The sequence below is a fragment of the Misgurnus anguillicaudatus genome, chromosome 2, assembly GCF_027580225.2.
Source record: "Misgurnus anguillicaudatus chromosome 2, ASM2758022v2, whole genome shotgun sequence".
NCBI lineage: Eukaryota > Metazoa > Chordata > Actinopteri > Cypriniformes > Cobitidae > Misgurnus > Misgurnus anguillicaudatus.
Genome location: NC_073338.2, coordinates 51,492,392 through 51,514,890, shown reverse-complemented (window position 1 = coordinate 51,514,890; position 22,499 = coordinate 51,492,392). Strand labels below are relative to the sequence as shown.

Sequence of the window (22,499 nt, the reverse complement as noted above, 5' to 3'; positions counted from 1 at the left end):
AGTTCCGCCCGGAAATGGCCCCCACCCGGAGGGTGAAGCGAAAACACCGGAACTTTCGGAAAAACGCTGCAAGCGAAATCAAACGAATGAGATGCAGGTGTGACAAATGAACACAGCGGTCTGTGATTGGAGGAAAGAAGAAATCGAAGGAGGATAAAGAGGCCTTGAAAACAGAAGGTTGGTGTTGGAGTTGCAGCTTGACTTTGGTTGCGTGTGTGGCTGTGTAGTGTGGCGGTGCAGGCGGAACATTGTGTTGAAGTAGTGAAGTGAATGTTTGGACCCGAGGACGGAGACAGAAAACGAAACAGTGGCTGATAACAAAGACGGAGGACATTCGGTTTGGCTGAGTATGTTTGGAAACCTCTGTTATATTTGGAAACATTGACTTACCTGTCCCGTAGATGTGTGTGTGCAACATTTGGACGATAGGGATTGGATTCCGTGCTATCGGAAAGGAAACCAGCTAGTGGGGGAGCCGGAGAGGAAGTGTGTTCAGTCACCGTGAGTACAGAGAGTATTCAGATGAAATGTGCATATTAAGAGTGAAATACTTAACGTGTGTGAGTCCTCAGTAAACCGAAATAGCGGCCCCATCACGGAGTCGAGTGGTGGGTGAGCCGGAAACATAGCACCACTAGGAGTAAGGATTGTCGTAGCAGCTGCATTTTAAATCTCTGGCCTTCATCATTACAGCGCCCCGCAAACCCTCCGGCCGACTCCACGAAGACCTTTGTCTGACCTTATTGTTCACTTAAAGTGTGTCGTGGGTGAGTTTTGACTATACCGAGTGAGTGTGTACACATGATTGTATTGCAGTGAAGTGCTGTGTACCTGTTTGTCAGAACTCAGGAGCCATCACGGGTCAGAGTTTTGGCTGTGGAAGAAGGGAGAAGACATCGTGAGGCGAGTGAAGTGCCTGTTCATTACATGCTGTTCAGCGATCGAGAGTGGAAAAAGGGTACAGGAAGCCCAGGGGCCCGTTTCAATAAGGAGGTTCAACCAACTCTGAGTTTAAACTTGAACTCTGAGTTGATTTACTCTGAGAGAGTAAACTCTGAGTTTTCGGTTACAGAAAAGCTGATCTGAGTTAGTTCAATCGACTCTGAGTAGATTGACTCTGAGTTAAGCGCGTGCACAGCCACAATGAAAAGCCATCATCAATGGAGCTCAGATATTACGATTTACCATGGCAACAGCACGTGACAAAGAGGTCTTAATCATTTTTACTACTAAAACTGAAAGTGTTACTGCAAGTGTACAGCAACTACGAGCATATATTTTAAAGAAAAGAGTTGTTTTTGTAAATTGCTACTCTAGTAAATGCGTACATTTAATTTTTCATCACAGTTAAAATATCCAAAGTAAATAAACTGAGGACTGTACGTTATTATATTCATTTACATGCACATGCAATCCCATGGACAAAAAGTTGACAGCAGCGCAGCTAAAAATTAAAATTAAGCATAATACTTTGTCATATAAGGCTACGAACTTTACAAATGTTTGTCATGAATAAAAAAAAATTCGCCCAGGCGGGATTCGAACTCCAATCACCGACAGTACGTCTGGCCCAACTACTACACACAGCACTACCCACTAGACCAGCAATAATGATGAGTGGATATGTAAGAAATGTCAAGGCAACTGTATAAATGTAAGAGCACCACAAAGACTGATATTAGTCATATAATGATATTTATATATCTAAAATGACTGCAAAAAATAATAATTTCGCTCACATAAATGTAAGCGGATATGACAAAAACCACTCGGGGTCTCAAAATCCTCTCGGGACATAAATTTAACTTCCTACAAATGAATGCAACATCATCATCTACAAGATTCTCTAAAAAACTACTTGACATTTTAGTCACTAAGACGATCTATGCACCTAAGTATATCATATTAGCTTTACAAGTCATTTCAGTTTACTGTTTTTGTTGAAAGTTTAGTGTAATATATAAAAATATAAAGTCGTAAGTTAAAATGGTTTGCACTGGCAATTTAATTATAACTTAAAGGCGGAGTCCATGATGTTTGAAAGCCAATGTTGATATTTGAAATCACCTAAACAAACACGCCCCTACCCCAATAGAATCTGGACCTTCTGTTGATAGACCCGCCCCACACATACGCAAACCGGCATTTGATTTGATTTGATTGGCTATAAGTGTGTTTTGGTAGTCGGCCCGTCTCCTTTTCCAACGCGTCGTGGACTCCGCCTTTAAAGACAGCTAAAAATTTTTTTACAGTGTACATGATAAAAATGTGCACAATGAATGAATGTACTAAAGCAACTAACAAGATTAAACACCGCTACTCCTTTAAAAATGGGGAGGAGACCACAAGAAACTCAGAGTTTACAGGATAAAACCTGCTCCCGACCAGGTTAGGTTCAGAGAGTATGTTACTCCGGAAACAGACTCCGAGTATAAGTTACCTCTTCTTCTGAAACAGGCTTGACTTACCCCGCTGTCTCAGGTTTAACCTACCTCCCTTTTTGAAACGGAAAACTCAGAGTTTCCCTTATTTCGGGGTTAACAAACTCAGAGTTTTCACTTAACCACCTTTCTGAAACGGGCCCCAGGTCATCTGTGAGTACAATTCAGAGTGCTGGTTCATATGAGAGTGAAGCTGCTGTATTGCTGGAGTGTGGTTGTGTACTAACTTGCCTGTCACTGAACCTCTTCAAAGGTGCGCCCCTGTCCAGAAATCCCACGTGTGGGAAGGAGAGGGCAGCGTTCGGCTAGGAGTGACACCCCTGAACCCTCTAAAGGAGGAAAATTACAAACCAGTTACCTGTAAAAGTACTCACCGTATCCACTGCTACTAGCCACCTGCAAGAAAGAAGTCACAGTTAAAGGTGCCGTGTGATCTTGTGTTACAGCCCCGAGCCCTCTAAAGGAGGAAGACTATGAACCAGTTACCTGTAAAAATACTTACTATATCCACTGCTACTAGCCATCCGCAAGTAAGAGGAAGCTACCGTTAAAGGTGAAGTGTGCTCTTGTGTTACAGCCCTGTCAAGAAGGAAAGCTGCAGACCAGTTACCTGAAAAGTGCTTACCGTATCCACCGCCACTAGCTGCCTGCAAGTAGGAAAGTCGCTGTTAAAGGTGCAGTGTGATCTGGGGTTGCAGCCCTGAGCCCTCTAGAAGAAGAAAACCACGAAACCGACACCTGTAATAACATTTACCACATCCGTTGCTGCCAGCTACCTGCAAGTAAGAGAGAGGGAGAGTAAGAGTCACAATCATTTACAAGTTAACCATACGGTGTTGCAGAAGTGAACGGGCCAACGAAAAGTACTGACCATAGCTGCAGTTGCTCCGCTTGAAGTTCTGCCTCCAGGATCACGGAGGGCGCCACGGATTCCAAGAGGAAACCCTGAAAAGTCCCGTCCCCTCCCCTTTTATAGAGAGCTTTGCCTGGAGGCCAGAAGAGGCCTTTAATTATAATCTCCCCTTTTCCCTCCCCAACCTACGATTTTAAATAATTTAATAAAGTCTTAATTTAAATTACATTCTTACCTTGTGTGTCTGGTCATTGGGGTGGCTTTGGGAACCTCCTCGAGGTGGAAAGTAGAAGGGGCGTGACTCCATAGCATTTGGGTCCGCCCCGACTTGTGACACTGTTATCACTAACCCAAAGAACTACTGAATAGTTGAACACAAAGTTGTGTATGTGTGAGTTGTGTGTACATGGGTTAACACAAGCAGAAATAATTTATTTAATATACTTTATTCAAAAGCCCACACCATGACAATTTGGTTGCTCAAAATGAATAGATTTGTGTGTGATTCATTGCTTTGAACAGCAGGTGTCACTAGAGAGCACACTGTTTCATGAGGCTTCGGGCAAATGAACCTTTTGGCGAACCAATGGGCTGGAAAGCCTCAGTGGTTCAGAAAGCCTCGTTTGGCCATCACTACTGGCGACATGCGAAAATGCATCCCTGGGGATGTTTACGTCTTCGTCTGATGAAGAGCTAGATTGAGACCTAGTAGCTGATCCAAGGAGTCTACTAATGCTGCAAACTGTCAACAGATCGAGGTAAGACTGCTGAGTCTATGGCTGTTTCTCAAGTCCAAGAATGCAAAGAACAGACTAGTGTTCTCGTGGAGACTGGTCTTGCCAGGCGACCTCGGAAGAACGAACTCAGAAGGTCGCGAGAACACAGAGAATTAAGATGTGAGCGATCTTCCTGCTGGTCACGTGACCTCCCCAGATTTCAGCGCGCAAGTCTGCACTCGATGCATCCTTGATATCACGAACTCATCCGGGTATTTTTACCCGTCCTCTGTACTTGTGTTCTTGAGAATTGGAATTGAACTTCGACTGTTAATGATGACGTACAGCGAGGACGCAAGATCGCTGAATAACGCATATTGAGAAACAGGCTGAATCCCAAACCGCCTACTTCCATACTATATAGTACGCAAAGTAGCGCTTTTTACATACTATATGTAGCAGGATTAGGTGAGCTGTGACTGACAGCTGGTATCGCCTATCAGAGAGTGGCAGTCCCCTTTTAAGCGGTGATTGGCTGTTGCTTTGAATGCGTCATGTCCGACTTCCCCCTGGGGGTTTGCAACATTAGCGGCAGGTGAGTTCTTGCTAACATGCTATGGCTAGCAGTTTTAATCTATGTTTGTCATTTAAAAGTAATGTTGTGTTGGTTTTAGTGTGTCTGTTGTGCTGGTGCCCTTGTGCTGTTAGTGGTGTACGTGATGGTGTACCCTCAGTTGGCTATGGGTTTTCCTGCTGTTTCCTGCGCCATAAAACAGTAAATTGTCTGGGGTGATACCACTGTTCGGTAAGTGTCTAGCACAAAGTCAATGTGTGAGTGTATGGTGTAGCGATTAGTTTTAATATTATATTTGTTTGTTCTAGGGTTTTCCCTTTTGTTCTACGCTGCGTCTCCCGTTGCGCTGTCTTTTGATTCTCGTGCTGCAGTGTTGCACCGCTGTTACCGACGTCATTATCTGTGCCATTGCACACTGGACTGTGTACTGTCTGGTTCTGTTGTGAGCCTAGCGTTTATGCTCCACGTGAGACGTTACTATCTCAGAGCCGTGGTTCGCTCTCGGTGTGAGAGAAACGAGGCGCTTTACATTGGCCCTACTTTTAATGCATCAATTGTGGTTTTTTTGTTTGTTTCTCCTTATTTTTGGGGATTATTATTTGTGTTTGTAAACCTGTTTTTGGGTTATGAGCAATGCTTTTGACATTCTGGACTGCTCATTATAGCTGGTTCCCGAGAAACTTGCTTGTCCATAATTGTGATCTAAAACATTGTTAATTGTATACATCTTCTGTACTGCCTTACTATTTCCCTGTGGTTTGGACTAGTATAATTACTTTTATTAATTGTTATAAATTGATTTTCTCTTATTGTGTGTGTGTGTGTGTGTGTGTGTGTGTGTGTGTGTGTGTGTGTGTAGGCATATGTGGTTTATGAGACCAATTTTCAGGTTTACATACCAGCATTACAAGACCATTCGGTTTATGAGACCATTTTGTGTGGTCTCGTAATTCTGGAAATTTGAATTGTTATAATTAATGACTAATAATAATTCTAAAAATTATTAATGCTTGTATGTTTACTATATTAATACTTTTATTAAGTATTGTCGCTATTTTACTGTTATGACACTCCCTACCTTTTTTATGACGTTTATAAACATGGTCCTCTTAAACCATGATGTGTCTGTGTGAACTCGGAACAGTGCCCCTGTAGGTGGGAATTGGTATTGCGTGGTATACACATTCGCGCCATATTACACACATATTCGCGCCAGATTACACACAAATTCGCGCCAAGTGCCATTGACGGAACAGTCAAGGAGATTTGCAGCAGAACAAACGCAGCAGCTGGATCTGTGGGGATAAAAGTAAGTAATATCTTTTATTTTTTACAAATAGTTGAAACTCGTAGTTAGTTTCAATTGTCAAATGTTCATTTGATGTTATTTAATAACTTAAAACTCTAGCAATGGCGTGTAGCACTGTAACGTTAATGTATAATAAGCTCTCAGACGCAAAGATGATGTAGATCTCAACTAATGTGGTAAATTAATCATTAAGAAATACAATTTGAATGAAATACAGTATATCGTTGTAAAATAAAGTGGCCTTGGGCACAGCAGACTGTCACGGGGCCTAAAAAAAAACAATGCTGCGATATATTTTTTTATTTGATAATTTAACAAACTCCTAATAATACAGTAGTTTGACATCTGAGTAAGCACAATTTTCTCTAATGTCGCAGTTCACGCGGTTTGAGCGAAGCTGGCTGAGGTGAACTCTACACGGGGCAATTGTCTCTCGCTCCCCTGGGCACGGAGCGTGCGATTTTCTCACCATGTCACGATTTCTGTATTTGATTTGAGACCTCGATTAAAAAAACATTGATTGCATGATTTTGCCCGTGGCAGTAACCATAAAACATGGCGAATATGGCGAATTTCAAGGATGAGAAAACATTAAGCATTATGAGACGGTTTTCCAAGGCTGCATTATATGTTAAAACCATGAAACGATTAAAATTGTCGACACATATCTTTGTTGTCGAGTGGTCGTTTTCATCTCATTTAGACTTAAACAAATATAAATGCATGTAATATCGTGATTTGACCGCTACGACGCTGTAGCGCTAGAGTGTAATGCAGCCCTAACAAATCTGCGATAGAAGAAGATGGATGAAAAAACACAGCGCAGGTTATGGCGAAGTGCAAATGAAAGTTTTACAACACTTAAAAACCAAGAATGCTGTCGTGTGTAATACATAAAAGACAGATATTGCCTTTCACGGGAGCACATGGTGCATGTTGGAGCACTTAGGTGGGAGGTAATACCCTAAATCTCTTTATTAGATAAATGAGAATGCAGTACTACCTATAATAATAATAACATTAATAATATAATGGTTACACTTTATAATAAGGGTCCATGAATCATAATGAACTTATTTTTACTTCAGCCTGAACTAATGCTGAGTAATGCATGTACTAATTATAAATTAATAAGGATTCGTCATTAAGTACAACATAACATGTTTTTTAGTTGTTAGTTAATGAATTAATAAACAATGAATTTATGTGTTGAGTTATGTTATAGTTAATGATGACTCATTATTAGTTTATAACTAGTACATGCTCAGCATTACTTCATATTTCAGTGAGAATTCATTTACATCAGTTCATGATTCATGGATCCTTATTATAAAATGTTACCAATATAATTACAGTAATGTGATGATTTATTTTCCAAAGATTAAAGCCTTTATCGAGCCTAGGAGTTTGGATAGTGATAATAAATAGTGTTATTGTAGTAACTCTTTTAGATACTATAGTCTGTTTTAGAAAATAGGTTCTTAATACTGCTGACAAGAGATGTTTGGGTTAAAAAATATTTTGTCTGTAATGCTGCTCAGTTTTTGTTTATTTTAATTTTTAAATATATTTAAACAATGCTTAGAAAGCATTTGTGTATAATTTGATCTAGACAGAAATCTGAAAACTTAAGAGAATGACCTGCCCAAAATTCATTAAAACAACTATTTCATATGCTGAAGTGATTTTCTTTTTCATTTATTATTAGTAAGAATATGTAAAACGTAACTTTAACTGATTAAAAAAGCTGAATAATAGTTCAAAACGCACTGATTAGTCATCAAAATAATCGATGATCAGTTGATGGTCTAATAATCGATAGATTATTCGATTATCAAAATAATAGTTTATTGCAGCCCTAATTAAAAATTATAATAATGCATAATGCTATTGTGAATTCACAAACACTGATTCATAGGGGTGTGACGGTTATTACATAACCGTGAGACCGACGGGTCTAGTTGAACACCGTCATTAAAACGCTATAACCGACAAAACCGTGTTATTAAAATATTAAATATATATACCTTTCAAATCATCTCTTCCTTCTATTTAAATAAACAATAAATAATTATTCAAATAAACATGAACGACCATAATATGTTTTAACCGCAGAAAGGCTCCGCCCGCTTTTCAAGTTCAAATCCTCCCATGTTAATCTACGAACTCTCCTGAAAGCACATTCACTGCTAGTTGTCTTGCTGTTAATTGTAAATAAACGTAGAACAAGTAGCTAATCAGTGTTTAGTTTATTCAAATGCTGGTTTCACATCGCAAGCATGAGCACTGAGCAGCGCGTATGCGGAGAACGTTTGCCGCGCGTGGCCATTGTGCTTTTACACCGGCTGCGTTTGCAGCGCATACTGCGCAGTTAATAACAGTATAACAATCTCAAGTTCACATTACTTTATTTTACATGCATTTATGAGCAAAACCTCTTCAAGACGCTTTTTAATCCACATTGTTTTCGTGCTGTTCTGGTCCGTGTAATGACAGATATAGACACAATAATAGACATTAAAAGCCCATGGCACAAATCTGTTTCTCTGAAGATTATTAAGATAATGATAGATAGAGGATTCATTTATGCTGGGCAGAGAGTGACAGCGCAGTCTTCTGGCAACAGTGTTTTTTAAATATTTAATTGCTTTCTGTTAAATTTCATTACTGTTTAAAACACACTTGGCATGACATTCATGATTTTATGGTAAAATGACACTTTCGCGTCAATCCACGAGCATTTAAACAAGCAAACCCCCCCCCAGACGGTTATGTGACGAACCGTCACATTTGACTCGCGTCATAACCGTCATCATCACCAATTCTGAAACCGGCACAGCCCTACTGATTCAACTAAATAAATATATGCAGTGTCAATTTCAGTTAGAATAACGTATAGCTAATGATGAAATCTTTTATATTAGTAACTATGAATATGAAAAAGCAGCCATTTTGAAACAAAGCATTACCAAATTCTCTCAACTTAAGCACTTATTAATATTATACTGTTTATCTGTAAAGATTTACTTGACATGATATTTTGTAGTGATTCGGAGTCATCGGAGAAGAGGACCAAATCCTCTGAAAGATGCAGAAATCCATGAACAAAAGGGCAAGGACAAAGACAACATAACCAGAAAATATATTAATCCCATCAAAGGTAAGTTTTTCTTTGTGTGTGTGTTGGCCATAAATAGGGCTGTGCAAAAATATCGATACAGCTAACTATCGTGATGTCTCAGAAGTTAGAGGGAGTGAGAAAATGGCAGAAAATTTAAAAATACCTGCAGCTTTCAAAGAGCTGTTCAGCTTGAAAAAGTATTGCAATGTATCGCAACATGCAACGTATTGTATTGTATCGTGATACGTATCGTATGCCATATACGGCCATTCAGCCAATGTCTCAGAAGTTAGGGAGTGAGAAAATGGCAGAAAATTTAAAAATACCTGCAGCTTTCAAAGAGCTGTTCAGCTTGAAAAAGTATTGCAATGTATCGCAACATGCAACGTATTGTATTGTATCGTGATACGTATCGTATCATGACCCATGTACAGTGTTGTATAAAGTACTAGAAAGCAGTACTTGAGTAAAAGTACAAGTATTGTACTAGAAAAAGACTTTGGTAGAAGTGAAAGTTGACTTTTAAAATATTACTTAAGTAAAAGTCTTAAAGTATCTGATATAAACTGTACTTAAGTATCAAAAGTAATTTTCTGATATTTAATGTACTTAAGTATTTGAAGTAAAAGTAAAAAGTTTTTTTTTTAAACCAAGCAGTTAGAACTTTGATTGTGAACTTTATTGTGGCTTTCTTATGGTAAAGCATATTCAGGGTTCCCATTATCTTCTTAATCTCAATCATCAAATAAAAATCTGTCTTTTTTTCAGCACTTTTTAGGCACAATTCTCTTAAGTTCAAAGAGCAAACAGCATATTTTTAGAGCTGACATCAAATAAAAAAGCAGAAATTTCACTTTTGTATGAACTTAAGGTAAAAATGAAAAATACATTATAACTTATTTCTTTCAAAACATGAGCATATTTTTGAAAAAAGTGGAGTATCCCTTTAAGTTAGCTGCTCTACTAAGAAAAAAATGCCAACTCGTTGTGTGGCAATGAAAGCACTGTGACTTTGATACAATGCAAGCGTACATTCACAATGTATAACATTAGCACAACATTATCCTATAACCACTGAGTTTTAAGTTAATTAACATAAAGGAAATCTCAAGTTTGACAAAACGTATGATGCTTTTAAAGACGTGAATATAGTCCTTAACACTTTCTATCTAACCTGCCACTGATTAACATGTTTTTAACAATCTAACATTAGCCTACCGGAGGGAATATTTGGCTGGCAGTTATGCTATAATGTTACCATAAACAGTTAACGTTAAGCGTGTTTCAGTTGAGAGTTCTCTGTGAATTAAATAAATCCATGGGAAATCAGCGGTGTAATGTTAACGTTTATTAAACATGTGCGCCTGGCCATCACATTAGACAGATAATTATCTAATACGGCTTATGATAACTAATGTTTAATCACATTGACATTGTGGCTTTACTTAATAACTATTATTTTAACGTACCTTGATGTGATTCTTCAGGTTGGACGGGGAGTTTTTAAATGACAAAATGTAAGTGATTTTCGCTAGGCATAAGAGGCACTTTATTCAGTAATCGGGAATCTTTAATTCCAATGTACAAAAACATTTCTTACAAATACGGCCACGGATGTATAACGTTAGCTTTCTCACCCTGTTCATCGTCGGGGTGGTCGTTTACTAGGGATGCTCCGATCGATCGGCCGCAGATCGGTATCGGCCGATAATGGCATTAAATGACTCGATTGGTCCTCGTTAAATTTGCCGATCTCGTGAACCGATCTTTCTGTTTACTTTTGTCTGTCATGATATGGCTCCTCAATGCGGCTGCACGTAGAGACAATTTTTACGCAGTGAGAGCATTTTTATAACCCGTGGCTGATGAGCGACGTGTAGATTTGCATTTCTCTCTTTGCCTTTACAGAGATATGTGTATTTTCTATGAGGACGCGGACGCGGTCCGGTCCTAACATCGCGACCCGTCTTCACATCCCCATCAAACAGCGTATACAACACATATCTATCGCAGACAATTGCATCCTCATGTCAAAAGTTTATTATTTGCATGTGTTTTAAAGTTTTGAGCGTTTAAACTTTAATTTTCCTCACAGCTGCTCTCGTCTGCATACACCCGCCGCGCGCACACACAGCAGCCTGTCATCAGTGCACGTGAACAGAGCGATCTCTGTCAAGTCTTAAAGCTACAGTAACCTAATTCATCTCTCAATAAAATCACTCTCTGCTCTTCACTAAAGAACTGTTGTACTTCATACGAATGCGTGTATATTTAATTCATACAGTAAAGACTGTTAACTGTTTTATTTTCATTAGTTTTTACAGACATAAGCCTTTTTAAAGGCATATTAAATTTATCTTTGCAGAAGAAATATTTGTTGTGCTAATTTATTTGATTCTCTATGTAAGGACTAATTGACGACGGGCCATTGAATTATAAGAAAATAATGCACACCAAGGTGGTAATGCGGCACGACGCGAAGCGGAGTGCTGTTACACGGCAGGTGTGCATTATTTTCAAATAATTCAAAGGACCGGAGTCAATTATTCCGCTTATACCACGGTTACCACAAACATTGCTCTGGTGCCTATTTTTAAGACATTTGAAAAGTTGGGTGTGCGGTTTACAGAAAAATAATCAACACCCATAGAACACTTCTCAGCCAATCAGAATGCAGCATTCAACAGACCCGTGGTATAATAAAACAATAATATACCTAATTACTGCAAGTAATATAACAAAGACAACATCTGTGGTTTTACTTTATCTAGAAATTTTTTTAAAAGTTACAATCATCAAAGAGCTTGCATATCAGCTTGAAAAATCGGTATCGGCATTGGTATCGGCCGATCACGAAGACAACAAATCGGTGATCGGTATCGGCCTGCAAAAATCCTGATCGGAGCATCCCTATCGTTTACGATAACGGGAGGTCCTCCAGTAGGTGCTTTCGTTGCACTTACAGTTGTGCTTCCTCATCCTTTGGCAACACTACGCTAAAAAAGAGTGTGCGTGAAATAGAGTGTGCGGAGCGTGCGTAAATCAATCTAGAAGCACTGATTCGCCAAAACCTCCCTTATTGAGTGTGCGGAGCATGCGTAAATCAATCTAGAAGCACTGATTCGCTAAAACCTCCTTTATTTAGGTCGCACACATTTGTTCTGATTTTATTTTGTAGTAACGAGTAACGAATATGCTTAGTGAAAATATATCGGAGTAAAAGTATACATTTTATCTAGAAAATGTAGTGGAGTAAAAGTGAAAGTAGACATAAATTTAAATAGCGAAGTAAAGTACAGATACGTGAAATTTCTACTTAAGTACAGTAACGAAGTATTTTTACTTTGTTACATTACAACACTGCCCATGTATCATGATACGTATTGTATCGGGAGGCCCTTGCCAATACCCAGCCCTACCCATAAATCTCTCTTACTTCGTTGAGTACTGCTGAGTCAAGTACAATAGTCACATGTGTCCTCATAAACCATGAGTAAACACACACAAGTGTTTTAAAGTTATAGTCTACTGCTGAGTCACGTACAATAGTCACATGTGTCCTCATAAACCATGAGTAAACACACACAAGTGTTGTAAAGTTATAGTCTACTGCTGAGTCACGTACAATAGTCACATGTGTCCTCATAAACCATGAGTAAACACACACAAGTCTTGTAAAGTTATAGTCTACTGCTGAGTCACATCCAATAGTCACATGTGTCCTCATAAACCATGAGTAAACACACACAAGTGTTGTAAAGTTATAGTCTACTGCTGAGTCACGTACAATAGTCACATGTGTCCTCATAAACCATGAGTAAACACACACAAGTGTTGTAAAGTTATAGTCTACTGCTGAGTCACGTACAATAGTCACATGTGTCCTCATAAACCATGAGTAAACACACACAAGTGTTGTAAAGTTATAGTCTACTGCTGAGTCACGTACAATAGTCACATGTGTCCTCATAAACCATGAGTAAACACACACAAGTGTTGTAAAGTTATAGTCTACTGCTGAGTCAAGTACAATAGTCACATGTGTCCTCATAAACCATGAGTAAACACACACAAGTGTTGTAAAGTTATAGTCTACTGCTGAGTCACGTACAATAGTCACATGTGTCCTCATAAACCATGAGTAAACACACACAAGTGTTGTAAAGTTATAGTCTACTGCTGAGTCGCATACAATAGTCACATGTGTCCTCATAAACCACGAGTAAACACACACAAGTGTTGTAAAGTTATAGTCTACTGCTGAGTCAAGTACAATAGTCACATGTGTCCTCATAAATCATGAGTAAACACACACAAGTGTTGTAAAGTTATAGTCTACTGCTGAGTCACGTACAATAGTCACATGTGTCCTCATAAACCATGAGTAAACACACACAAGTCTTGTAAAGTTATAGTCTACTGCTGAGTCACATCCAATAGTCACATGTGTCCTCATAAACCATGAGTAAACACACACAAGTGTTGTAAAGTTACAGTCTACCGCTGAGTCGCATACAATAGTCACATGTGTCCTCATAAACCATGAGAAAACACACACAAGTGTTGTAAAGTTGTAGTCTACCGCTAAGTCAAATTATAGCTCATTTCTGTTTTTTTTCTGTCTTCCAGCTCGTCCATGAGCCTGTCGTTTCAGGAAGTGAAGTCACATCTCCTAAAGAGGTTTGTTAATAATTTTGTCAAATTTGTGTCACACGTGTTATAATTTGATCTGAAGTGAAATTGTAATTCCTACTAAATGTGATTCCGCAGTTAACATGTTAAAACACCTGTGTGTTAACAGTATACGGAAAGGCTTGTGTCCTCATAAACCATGAGTAAACACACACGTACAATAGTCACATGTGTCCTCATAAACCATGAGTTAACACACACAAGTGTTGTAAACGTATAGTCTACCGCTGAGTCAAGTACAATAGTCACATGTGTCCTCATAAACCATGATTACACACACACAAGTGTTGTAAAGTTATAGTCTACCGCTGAGTCAAGTACAATAGTCACATGTGTCCTCATAAACCATGAGTAAACACACACAAGTGTTTTAAAGTTATAGTCTACCGCTGAGTCACGTACAATAGTCACATGTGTCCTCATAAACCATGAGTAAACACACACAAGTCTTGTAAAGTTACAGTCTACTGCTGAGTCACGTACAATAGTCACATGTGTCCTCATAAACCATGAGTAAACACACACAAGTGTTGTAAAGTTATAGTCTACCGCTGAGTCAAGTACAATAGTCACATGTGTCCTCATAAACCATGAGTAAACACACACAAGTCTTGTAAAGTTATAGTCTACTGCTGAGTCACGTACAATAGTCACATGTGTCCTCATAAACCATGAGTAAACACACACAAGTGTTGTAAAGTTATAGTCTACCGCTGAGTCAAGTACAATAGTCACATGTGTCCTCATAAACCATGAGTAAACACACACAAGTGTTTTAAAGTTATAGTCTACCGCTGAGTCAAGTACAATAGTCACATGTGTCCTCATAAACCATGAGTAAACACACACAAGTGTTGTAAAGTTATAGTCTACCGCTGAGTCACGTACAATAGTCACATGTGTCCTCATAAACCATGAGTAAACACACACAAGTGTTGTAAAGTTATAGTCTACCGCTGAGTCACGTACAATAGTCACATGTGTCCTCATAAACCATGAGTAAACACACACAAGTGTTGTAAAGTTATAGTCTACCGCTGAGTCACGTACAATAGTCACATGTGTCCTCATAAACCATGAGTAAACACACACAAGTCTTGTAAAGTTATAGTCTACCGCTGAGTCAAGTACAATAGTCACATGTGTCCTCATAAACCATGAGTAAACACACACAAGTGTTGTAAAGTTATAGTCTACTGCTGAGTCAAGTACAATAGTCACATGTGTCCTCATAAACCATGAGTAAACACACACAAGTGTTGTAAAGTTAAAGTCTACCGCTGAGTCAAGTACAATAGTCACATGTGTCCTCATAAACCATGAGTAAACACACACAAGTGTTGTAAAGTTATAGTCTACTGCTGAGTCACGTTCAATAGTCACATGTGTCCTCATAAATCATGAGTAAACACACACGTACAATAGTCACATGTGTCCTCATAAACCATGAGTAAACAAACACAAGTGTTGTAAAGTTATAGTCTACTGCTGAGTCAAGTACAATAGTCACATGTGTCCTCATAAACCATGAGTAAACACACACAAGTGTTTTAAAGTTATAGTCTACCGCTGAGTCACGTACAATAGTCACATGTGTCCTCATAAACCATGAGTAAACACACACAAGTGTTGTAAAGTTATAGTCTACCGCTGAGTCAAGTACAATAGTCACATGTGTCCTCATAAACCATGAGTAAACACACACAAGTCTTGTAAAGTTATAGTCTACTGCTGAGTCATGTACAATAGTCACATGTGTCCTCATAAACCATGAGTAAACACACACAAGTGTTTGTAAAGTTATAGTCTACTGCTGAGTCACGTACAATAGTCACATGTGTCCTCATAAACCATGAGTAAACACACACAAGTGTTGTAAAGTTATAGTCTACCGCTGAGTCAAGTACAATAGTCACATGTGTCCTCATAAACCATGAGTAAACACACACAAGTGTTGTAAAGTTATAGTCTACCACTGAGTCAAGTACAATAGTCACATGTGTCCTCATAAACCATGAGTAAACACACACAAGTGTTGTAAAGTTATAGTCTACCGCTGAGTCAAGTACAATAGTCACATGTGTCCTCATAAACCATGAGTAAACACACACAAGTGTTGTAAAGTTATAGTCTACCGCTGAGTCAAGTACAATAGTCACATGTGTCCTCATAAACCATGAGTAAACACACACAAGTGTTGTAAAGTTACAGTCTACTGCTGAGTCACGTACAATAGTCACATGTGTCCTCATAAACCATGAGTAAACACACACAAGTGTTGTAAAGTTATAGTCTACCGCTGAGTCAAGTACAATAGTCACATGTGTCCTCATAAACCATGAGTAAACACACACAAGTGTTGTAAAGTTATAGTCTACCGCTGAGTCACGTACAATAGTCACATGTGTCCTCATAAACCATGAGTAAACACACACGTACAATAGTCACATGTGTCCTCATAAACCATGAGTAAACACATACAAGTGTTTTAAAGTTAAAGTCTACCGCTGAGTCAAGTACAATATTCACATGAGTCCTCATAAACCATGAGTAAACACACACCTAGAATATTAACATGTGTCCTCATAAACAATGAGTAAACACACACAAGACTTGTAAAGATATACTCTACTGCTCAGTCACGTACAATAGTCACATGTGTCCTCATAAACCATGAGTAAACACACACAAGTGTTTTAAAGTTAAAGTCTACTGCTGAGTCAAGTACAATAGTCACATGTGTCCTCATAAACCATGAGTAAACACATACAAGTGTTTTAAAGTTAAAGTCTACCGCTGAGTCACGTACAATAGTCACATGTGTCCTCATAAACCATGGCTAAACACACACGTACAATAGTCACATGTGTCCTCATAAACCATGAGTAAACACACTATAATGTTTTATAGTTGTAGTCTACTGATGTGTCACGTACAATAGTCACATGTGTCCTCATAAACCATGAGTAAACACACACAAGTGTTTTAAAGTTAAAGTCTACTGCTGAGTCAAGTACAATAGTCACATGTGTCCTCATAAACCATGAGTAAACACACACAAGTGTTGTAAACTTATAGTCTACTGCTGAGTCAAGTACAATAGTCACATGTGTCCTCATAAACCATGAGTAAACACACACAAGTGTTTTAAAGTTAAAGTCTACTGCTGAGTCACGTTCAATAGTCACATGTGTCCTCATAAACCATGAGTAAACACACACAAGTGTTGTAAACTTATAGTCTACCGCTGAGTCAAGTACAATAGTCACATGTGTCCTCATAAACCATGAGTACACACACACAAGTGTTGTAAACTTATAGTCTACCGCTGAGTCAAGTACAATAGTCACATGTGTCCTCATAAACCATGAGTAAACACACACAAGTCTTGTAAAGTTATAGTCTACCGCTGAGTCAAGTACAATAGTCACATGTGTCCTCATAAACCATGAGTAAACACACACAAGTCTTGTAAAGTTATAGTCTACTGCTGAGTCACGTACAATAGTCACATGTGTCCTCATAAACCATGAGTAAACACACACAAATGTTGTAAAGTTGTAGTCTACCGCTAAGTCAAATTATAGCTCATTTCTGTTTTTTTTCTGTCTTCCAGCTCGTCCATGAGCCTGTCGTTTCAGGAAGTGAAGTCACATCTCCTAAAGAGGTTTGTTAATAATTTTGTCAAATTTGTGTCACACGTGTTATAATTTGATCTGAAGTGAAATTGTAATTCCTACTAAATGTGATTCCGCAGTTAACATGTTAAAACACCTGTGTGTTAACAGTATACGGAAAGGCTTGTGACCTCATAAACCATGAGTAAACACACACGTACAATAGTCACATGTGTCCTCATAAACCATGAGTAAACACACACAAGTGTTGTAAAGGTAAAGTCTACCGCTGAGTCACATACAATAGTCACATGTGTCCTCATAAACCATGAGTAAACACACACAAGAGTTGTAAAGGTAAAGTCTACAGCTGATTCATGTACAATAGTCACATGTGTCCTCATAAACCATGACTAAACACACACAAGAGTTGTAAAGGTAAAGTCTACCGCTGAGTCGCATACAATAGTCACATGTGTCCTCATAAACCATGAGTAAACACACACGTACAATAGTCACATGTGTCCTCATAAACCATGAGTAAACACACACAAGTGTTTTAAAGTTATAGTCTACTGCTGAGTCACGTTCAATAGTCACATGTGTCCTCATAAACCATGAGTAAACAAACACAAGTGTTGTAAAGTTATAGTCTACTGCTAAGTCACGTTCAATAGTCACATGTGTCCTCATAAACCATGAGTAAACACACACGTTCAATAGTCACATGTGTCCTCATAAACCATGAGTAAACACACACGTACAATAGTCACATGTGTCCTCATAAACCATGAGTACACACACACAAGTGTTGTAAACTTATAGTCTACCGCTGAGTCAAGTACAATAGTCACATGTGTCCTCATAAACCATGAGTAAACACACACAAGTCTTGTAAAGTTATAGTCTACCGCTGATTCAAGTACAATAGTCACATGTGTCCTCATAAACCATGAGTAAACACACACAAGTCTTGTAAAGTTATAGTCTACTGCTGAGTCACGTACAATAGTCACATGTGTCCTCATAAACCATGAGTAAACACACACAAGTGTTGTAAAGTTATAGTCTACCGCTGAGTCAAGTACAATAGTCACATGTGTCCTCATAAACCATGAGTAAACACACACAAGTCTTGTAAAGTTATAGTCTACCGCTGATTCAAGTACAATAGTCACATGTGTCCTCATAAACCATGAGTAAACAAACACAAGTGTTGTAAAGGTAAAGTCTACCGCTGAGTCACATACAATAGTCACATGTGTCCTCATAAACCATGAGTAAACACACACAAGAGTTGTAAAGGTAAAGTCTACCGCTGAGTCGCATACAATAGTCACATGTGTCCTCATAAACCATGAGTAAACACACAAAAGAGTTGTAAAGGTAAAGTCTACAGCTGATTCATGTACAATAGTCACATGTGTCCTCATAAACCATGAGTAAACACACACAAGAGTTGTAAAGGTAAAGTCTACCGCTGAGTCGCATACAATAGTCACATGTGTCCTCATAAACCATGAGTAAACACACACAAGTGTTGTAAAGGTAAAGTCTACCGCTGAGTCGCATACAATAGTCAAATGTGTCCTCATAAACCATGAGTAAACACACACAAGTGTTGTAAAGGTAAAGTCTACCGCTGAGTCAAGTACAATAGTCAAATGTGTCCTCATAAACCATGAGTAAACACACACAAGTCTTGTAAAGTTATAGTCTACCGCTGAGTCAAGTACAATAGTCAAATGTGTCCTCATAAACCATGAGTAAACACACACAAGTGTTGTAAAGGTAAAGTCTACCGCTGAGTCAAGTACAATAGTCAAATGTGTCCTCATAAACCATGAGTAAACACACACAAGTCTTGTAAAGTTATAGTCTACTGCTGAGTCACGTACAATAGTCACATGTGTCCTCATAAACCATGAGTACACACACACAAGTGTTGTAAACTTATAGTCTACCGCTGAGTCAAGTACAATAGTCACATGTGTCCTCATAAACCATGAGTAAACACACACAAGTCTTGTAAAGTTATAGTCTACCGCTGATTCAAGTACAATAGTCACATGTGTCCTCATAAACCATGAGTAAACAAACACAAGTGTTGTAAAGGTAAAGTCTACCGCTGAGTCACATACAATAGTCACATGTGTCCTCATAAACCATGAGTAAACACACACAAGAGTTGTAAAGTTAAAGTCTACCGCTGAGTCGCATACAATAGTCACATGTGTCCTCATAAACCATGAGTAAACACACAAAAGAGTTGTAAAGGTAAAGTCTACAGCTGATTCATGTACAATAGTCACATGTGTCCTCATAAACCATGAGTAAACACACACAAGAGTTGTAAAGGTAAAGTCTACCGCTGAGTCGCATACAATAGTCACATGTGTCCTCATAAACCATGAGTAAACACACACAAGTGTTGTAAAGGTAAAGTCTACCGCTGAGTCGCATACAATAGTCAAATGTGTCCTCATAAACCATGAGTAAACACACACAAGTGTTGTAAAGGTAAAGTCTACCGCTGAGTCAAGTACAATAGTCAAATGTGTCCTCATAAACCATGAGTAAACACACACAAGTCTTGTAAAGTTATAGTCTACCGCTGAGTCAAGTACAATAGTCAAATGTGTCCTCATAAACCATGAGTAAACACACACAAGTGTTGTAAAGGTAAAGTCTACCGCTGAGTCAAGTACAATAGTCAAATGTGTCCTCATAAACCATGAGTAAACACACACAAGTCTTGTAAAGTTATAGTCTACCGCTGAGTCAAGTACAATAGTCACATGTGTCCTCATAAACCATGAGTAAACACACACGTGTTGTAAAGTTATAGTCTACTTGCTGAGTCATGTACAATAGTCAAATGTGTCCTCATAAACCATGAGGAAACACACACAAGTGTTGTAAACTTATAGGGCCGGTTTCCCGGACAGGGATTAGACTAGTCCTAGACTAAAACATTTTTAAGAGCTGTCCAAACTGAAAACAACTTGCACTGACATTACTTAAAATACATCAGTGCCTTTTGTTTTCCTCAAAATGCACACAGGTAATGTTTTTAGTAAGGCATGTTTGTTAAAACTAGTTATATTTCCTAATTAAACTAAGGCCTAGTCCTGGATTAAGCTAATCCCTGTCTGGGAAACCACCCCATAGTCTACCGCTGAGTCACATTATAGCTCATTTCTCTTTTTTTTCTGTCTTCCAGGTTGTCCATGAGCCTGTCGTTTCAGGAAGTGAAGTCACATCTCCTAAAGAGGTTTGTTAATAATTTTGTCAAATTTGTGTCACACGTGTTATAATTTGATCTGAAGTGAAATTTCTAATTCCTACTAAATGTGATTCTGCAGTTAACATCCTAAAACACCTGTGTGTTAACAGTATACGGAAAGGCTTGTGTCCTCATAAACCTTGAGTAAACACACACGTACAATAGTCACATGTGTCCTCATAAACCAGGAGTAAACACACACGTACAATAGTCACATGTGTCCTCATAAACCATGAGTAAACACACACGTACAATAGTCACATGTGTCCTCATAAACCAGGAGTAAACACACACAAGTGTTTTAAAGTTATAGTCTACTGCTGAGTCACGTTCAATAGTCACATGTGTCCTCATAAACCATGAGTAAACACACACGTACAATAGTCACATGTGTCCTCATAAACCAGGAGTAAACACACACGTACAATAGTCACATGTGTCCTCATAAACCATGAGTAAACACACACAAGTGTTGTAAAGTTATAGTCTACTGCTGAGTCACGTTCAATAGTCACATGTGTCCTCATAAACCATGAGTAAACACACACGTACAATAGTCACATGTGTCCTCATAAACTATGAGTAAACACACAAAAGTCTTGTAAAGTTATAGTCTACCGCTGAGTCACATTATAGCTCATTTCTCTTTTTTTCTGTCTTCCAGCTCGTCCATGAGCCTGTCGCTTCAGGAAGTGAAGTCACATCTCCTAAAGAGGTTTGTTAATAATTTTGTCAAATTTGTGACACACGTGTTATAATTTGATCTGAAGTGAAATTTTCTAATTCCTACTAAATGTGATTCCGCAGTTAACATGTTAAAACACCTGTGTGTTAACAGTATACGGAAAGGCTTGTGTCCTCATAAACCATGAGTAAACACACACGTACAATAGTCACATGTGTCCTCATAAACCATGAGTAAACACACACAAGTGTTGTAAAGTTATGGTCTACTGCTGAGTCAAGTACAATAGTCACATGTGTCCTCATAAACCATGAGTCAACACACACAAGTGTTGTAAACTTATAGTCTACTGCTGAGTCAAGTACAATAGTCACATGTGTCCTCATAAACCATGAGTCAACACACACAAGGGTTGTAAAGTTATAGTCTACTGCTGAGTCACGTACAATAATCACATGTGTCCTCATAAACCAGGAGTAAACACACACGTACAATAGTCACATGTGTCCTCATAAACTATGAGTAAACATACACAAGTTTGTAAAGTTATAGTCTACCGCTGAGTCACATTATAGCTCATTTTTTCTTTTTTTCTGTCTTCCAGCTCGTCCATGAGCCTGTCGCTTCAGGAAATGAAGTCACATCTCCTAAAGAGGTTTGTTAATAATTTTGTCAAATTTGTGTCACACGTGTTATAATTTGATCTGAAGTGAAATTGTAATTTCTACTAAATGTGATTCTGCAGTTAACATCCTAAAACACCTGTGTGTTAACAGTATACGGAAAGGCTTGTGTCCTCATAAACCATGAGTAAACACACACGTAGAATAGTCACATGTGTCCTCATAAACCATGAGTAAACACGCACAAGTGTTGTAAAGTTAAAGTCTACTGCTGAGTCAAGTACAATAGTCACATGTGTCCTCATAAATCATGAGTAAACACACACAAGTGTTGTAAAGTTATAGTCTACTGCTGAGTCAAGTACAATAGTCACATGTGTCCTCATAAACCATGAGTAAACACACACAAGTTTGTAAAGTTATAGTCTACTTGCTGAGTCATGTACAATAGTCACATGTGTCCTCATAAACCATGAGTAAACACACACAAGTGTTGTAAAGTTATAGTCTACTGCTGAGTCAAGTACAATAGTCACATGTGTCCTCATAAACCATGAGTAAACAAACACAATTGTTGTAAAG

General features: G+C 38.5%; 1 long non-coding RNA gene across 1 annotated transcript; it reads left to right on the top strand.

The window, feature by feature from the left end:
- The first annotated feature begins 6,385 nt into the window (after positions 1 to 6,385).
- On the top strand, positions 6,386 to 13,697 carry LOC129432290 (uncharacterized). Its single transcript, XR_012359327.1, has 3 exons — positions 6,386 to 6,849; positions 8,940 to 9,053; positions 13,644 to 13,697. It is a non-coding gene; the product is annotated as an uncharacterized lncRNA (long non-coding RNA).
- Positions 13,698 to 22,499: the final 8,802 nt, after the last annotated feature.